General features: G+C 40.0%; 1 long non-coding RNA gene across 1 annotated transcript; it reads right to left on the bottom strand.

Annotated features, from left to right (window-relative positions):
• Nucleotides 1-865: 865 nt before the first annotated feature.
• On the bottom strand, nt 866-5,167 carry LOC143693718 (uncharacterized). Its single transcript, XR_013181656.1, has 4 exons — nt 4,859-5,167; nt 3,086-3,338; nt 2,486-2,564; nt 866-2,016 (listed from the first exon to the last, which is right to left on the bottom strand). It is a non-coding gene; the product is annotated as an uncharacterized LOC143693718 (long non-coding RNA).
• Between the last annotated feature and the right edge of the window lie 414 nt (nt 5,168-5,581).

The raw sequence follows: 5,581 nt of genomic DNA, 5'->3' as shown, positions 1-5,581 counted from the left end.
CTGGATACATTTCTTTTTTACTGGGTAAAAATATTCTAGGGTTTTCTCCTTTTCTTTCTTCCTTTGTCAATCACCTTCATAAATCGCTGCCTTTAAAACAGTAAATGATCTTCCCCTCCTTTTAGATTCAGAATAGATTTTTCTCTGCCTTGATCTCGTCCAGTTTTCCTTGTGTGCGAAGACACGGTAAGCAGGCTACGCACTTCTCCATGGTACAAGAGGGACAAAAGCCTGAACTGGCATTATGATCAGTCTCCAAAATAGCTTCTCCTTCAGGTGCAGAAGGAGAAAACAGGCCAGAAAAATATTTATTGCAGATCTTTACACTGTTTGCTTTTGTAGATGAGTTTAAGGTAGCTTTTTAGGGGGTCAGTAAATTTAATTACTTTATGGGCAACCATCTTTATAGTCCTTTCTTTACAGAAAGGAAAGATGAACCATTCTTTTTTAAAAAAATATTCTTAGTAAGAATTCTCATGCTTTATTAAAAATACCATGCTGAATGTTGAAGAGAACCAGACAAAATGCAAGGCAAAATGTTCTTCATAAGAGATTGGAATGATACTTAAAATAAAGCAATGGAGAGGAATAGACCACTTTCACTTTTGTATTATAATTACTTTTCCCCCAATTCCTCTAAATTCTTCTGGAAGAGACTGAAAAGTTCCCATGGAAATAGAACTTGAACATTTCTTTGTAGTATTTTACTATATTTTGGGTCATGTCACTGACTTTTATGACTCAACATTTATGGCAAAAACAAAATCCAAAATTTTAACCGAGTCCAGACACCCAAAACATCAATGGTCAGAGAGGGTAACTGATGGGGGTTTTTGTGCCCTTGCTTTTTATTTATAAGAAGTAAGAAGCTGCAGACTTTGTACTCTAGCTTGTATTATTCAAGCCACCACAGATGACAGATGTTTTTTAAGCTGCAGTTAGAAAGACAGCATAGATTGAAATGCTTTTTTTTATTATTATTGCTTTTGATGCAGACAAATCCTTTACGAAGAATTTTAGCAATTGTTCTATTACTGTATGTCCCCTCTCCCCTTCAGCTGAATTATGCTGTTGTCATAGCAATCCTTCCTCTCTCTGAAATGTTTAATAACTAGTCTTGACTCCCAACTAGACAATGAATCAAGGTGTAACAATAGTTTCATTAACTAATGTGCTGGTGGACAGACATATTGTTTGTCTTCCATCTACTTGCCTTGAGCTGTTGTCAGTCCAGTCCAGTGCTGTTAGTGATGACAGCAAAGATGCCTGTAAGAAATGTCCTTTACATAGGCTGGTTTCTTGGATAGCGTCCATCTCCTTTGCAGAGTGATGAGCCTCTACCTTTTCTCTACTCTTTCTAAAGCAGGGGCAGGCAGCCACTGCTCTGGGCAGAGGACACCTCGCTGTGACAGATGGGGATGTGGAATTTAGTGGACATTAAGAACCACATAAACCATCAAGTCTTAAAGGGAAAAGGGTGACAATGACATTTTCACCGTTTTAAGCCTTTTTCTACATTACTCACCTGTGCTGATTTACTCTTTAACTATGTCCCACAATGCCAAGTAGATGTTGATCTTACTTGTCTATTTGCCCCAACCATTATCATGATTGACATGACTGATATTTTGCATCTGAGCACTGTGTTGAATAACATCATAACCTTTCCATCTACCATATTCCTGAGGACGAAAAATCTGAGTGCAAGAAAGTATTCAGAGTATATGCAGATCTGAACTTTTCTACCATTTTTACAACAGTGTCTTTGGGGAATATTACACAGACAAAATAAACATCCCGTTTAATTTCTAATTTTCCTAGCAGAAAGATATCTGCTTCCTTAGCAATCACAGAATGAGTCCGGTTGAAAGGTCCCACGGTGGGTCATCTAGTCCAACCTCCCTGATCAAGCAGAATCATCCTAGAGCACAGGATTGTGTCCGGGTTGTTCTTGAATATGTCCAGTGAGAGAGACTCCGCACCCTCTCTGGACAGTCTGTTCCAGTGTTCGGTCACCTGCACAGTAAAATGTTTTCCTTATAGGTGGAACTTCCTGTGCATCAGTTTCATCCCATTGCCTCTTGTCCTATTGCTTGGCACCAGCAAGAAGAGCTTGGCTGCATCATTCCCGGCACCCCACCCTCAGACACTTAGACACCAGAGAGGTCCCCTCCCAGCCATCTCTCCTTGAGGCTGAGCAGCCCCAGCTCCCCCAGCCTCATAAGAGAGATGCTCCAGTCTCCCTTGACCCTCTGCTGGACCCACTCCTGAAGCTTCATGTCTCTCTTGTACAGAGGAGCCCAAACAACGGTGTCACCTCATCCAGTTGAAGACCTAAAGTCACATTAGAGAAGGCCTTTTCCCTTTCTTTTGTATAATGTTGGAAAGCCAACTTGGGTGATGGCCAGAAGCTGGGGGTGATGCTCAGATAAAAGATGGAATAGAGGGAAGAGGGAAAGATGGAGAGGGAAAGCTTCCTCCTCACCTGTCTGGTTATTCTGGAGCATCTTCCTCTTCCTCACAGCCTCTTTCTTCAGCTACTCAAGGTTTGGGACTGAAAAATACTGTTTTGGGGGGAAATAACAACATGTTGGCTTGGGGGTCCTCCTGCCCAAATCTATCTTTAAAAGTCATCAAGTATCTTGTGAAAATAAACATTCCCCCCCCCCCAAGACTGATTCAGCCACTTCCTCTGCCTCTTTCTCCTCCTCTAACCCTCCTCTTCCTCCTGCTCCTCCTCCATCCCTTCTCCTCCTCTATATCTCTTCTTTCTCCTCTTGGAATCTCAGCTTCAGGGGTTCATAGCCTCCAAGCCCAGTCTCACTAGACGAATGCAGTTCATTCCCTGCACACTTATTTTTGAGGCTAGCTATAAGATACTTCAAAACTGGTTCTGAGTTCTCTATGAGAATTCTACAGTCATTTCATTCAGTCTATTATTCCCCTGGCTTCATAGTTTATGGGAACCCTGGCATGCCATTCCTAAACCTGAGAAGGTGGCAGTGTCCAAAAGAAGACAGAGTTGTTTTAGTTTGGTTCAGTTCAGTTCAGTGCAGTTAACTTTATAATCCTCATGTGTACTCACGTTGCAGTTTCACATATATCCTGTATGAGTTTCCCTTGGCAGGAACAATGGGCACTGTTGGTTGTTAAGCAGTAGACATACTGGAACTAAGCCAGAGCTGTGTGCAAGCTGTGGATAAATGATCTATAGGTTGTGTCACATTCTTCTGCAGTGTTCTAAAAGGACAGTGAAAGGCCCAGTTCATGGTGTCAATATTGGCCAAAATCCATCTGACACTCAATAAAAGCCATGTTCCAAAAATTCTGTGTTTGGCCTGAAAAAGATAAACCAACAACAGTCTACGAACAGTATTTCTGGATGAAAGACCTGACAGAGGTGTAAATCACTAGAGCTGCTGCTAATGGTTCAAATTCAGGAATAGCAGTCTATTTTCTTGGAAGAGAGTTCATGGGAATAACAAAGGTTTGTATTTTAGGACACTAGCTGCCTTCAAGCTTGAGCAAGGCATGTGGGATGAATGTCTTATTTTTGTCCAGCCTGCTGGGATGACAAAACCCAAAACCCTTGGCCAACAAGGATTTGCTTCCAGGGAGGGATATAGAACCAGTTCTTCTATGCTGTTACAACTCCCATGGACAAAAGATGTTATTCAGGGAAGTGGTGACAGAAGCCAACAAACTCCTTTTTTTCACTTCTACTTTCAGTGTGTCTAGGAGAGAAAAAGAGTGGCTTTGCCAATAAAGGTATGAGAAAAACTGCTGTGGAGACCAGTTGTTATCCCAAGAGGTGGGCATGGGGGCATAGCACCTTTTCAAATTTATTCTTTGACATTTTCTTTTGGCTGTCATTATCTTATTTTACTACTTTACCCTGGATTTTGCCCATAGTTTTGGCAGTGTCTACACATGAATTAGTCTTTTCGGTCAGGAAAGCTCCAGCAAGCTTCTCCAGAGAAGGTTCTGCCCCTCTAAAACTTCTCTTTTGATTTGCTATCCACATGGTGAGTGGTACATTCAGCATCATTTACTCATCTACAAGTTGGTACCTATATTTGATCTAACAAGTGCTTTATCTATTCAGTGTCCTGTTGAAAAGGTCTACTGAGTCCTTTCCAGCCCCCGGAGACACAAATATTTAATATAAACCAGAATATGCATGACTGGGTTTGGGAATATTTTGTGACACTAGCGCTCATTATATGTGGCCTAGGCCAAAAAGTCCCTTATTTTAATATTTTGTCATAAATCATCATTTGCTGTTATGCATCTATTTTACTTCATGAATGTGTAATGAATGGTCTCTGGGTTAGACTGAATTTGACTTTTGTAGCTCATTAATATCAAAAGAAGTGAGGTAAAAGGAGAACAATACTTAAAAATAATTCCTCTGGCTCAGAAAAATATTGAAAAATATTCAGAGGTTTAAAAATAATTTTCCTAATTTAACAGATATTTCAGAATTGTGAAGCAATAATTTTCCATTCAAAATAGAATAAATAATATAGTATGCAAAATAGAGCTGTGTGTCAATTTGAATAAATGTTATGTTATTTTCTAAATCATGTAAAAATACAGGTCTTGCACAGCAAAGTGTGTTTGCTTGTATGTTCCCTGGATGAATTCAGGTAGTCTACCTAAACCATCTGTCATTACAAGAAGACAAGGTAAAGCTTTATTGGACTAGGCTTACCTGAAGAGCCAACCTTGTCCTTCCAGCCCTGTCTCCTAATTTAATTTTTGATTTTGATTTTTTTTTTTTACGTGTTAGGCTTGCTTTTTCCTTTTTTTTTTTTTTCTTTTCCTTTTCCTTTTTTTTTACCCCAAGATCACTTACGGAATAAAGTGCCAGAATGGTTTTGCAACTCAACTCTTGCTCCTGTCCCTCATCAATCTAACATTGCAATATCTTGGTACACTGAGTGGTTATGAGATTTTAGTGATCCAGTGAATTAAAAGGATATTTCTCTTCCTTTGAAGTAAGGTTTCCTGTTTCTTCTGTGGACCTTTCAATATCTTGTAGGATCACTATCATGGGAAAGTACAACAAGTAATCGCCTTTGCAGTGTGTCAGATGCAGCCCATCAATATCTTGGCCTTTGTTAATCCTCCCAGACAGTTCCGAAGCTGTAGGAGTGAGATCAGAACTGACACCTGGAAACAAGACAGTCAATAGTTTCATATCATTCCTTTGGTACCTGTAGAGAAGTTAACACATGTTCACATTAGAAAACACCCCTTCTGTCGTGTGAAATGTTCTTGCCTTCCAAAACACACCTCAAAATATCTGTTATCCCGTTTTTGTTTACAGGAAGCAACAAAGAATTATAAATTCCTCTGAAGAATGGGCTACTTCCAAAGGTAGCATAGAGAAAAGCACCACAGACTGAGTACCTTTGTACTTCAAACAGACTCATTGTTTTCCCAGCCTGAAGGAGAGCTCCCATACCTAGTAGCCCCTTATCTATGAGTGCTTGTTTGGGCTGGGGTCGAGTTGATTTTCATCACAATAGCTGGTATGGGATGATATTTAGAATTTGAGTTTGAAACAGTGCTGATA

Source organism: Agelaius phoeniceus, chromosome 3, assembly GCF_051311805.1.
Source record: "Agelaius phoeniceus isolate bAgePho1 chromosome 3, bAgePho1.hap1, whole genome shotgun sequence".
Lineage (NCBI taxonomy): Eukaryota > Metazoa > Chordata > Aves > Passeriformes > Icteridae > Agelaius > Agelaius phoeniceus.
Note: the sequence above shows the minus strand (reverse complement) of the source record. Positions and strands in the feature narration are given on the sequence as shown.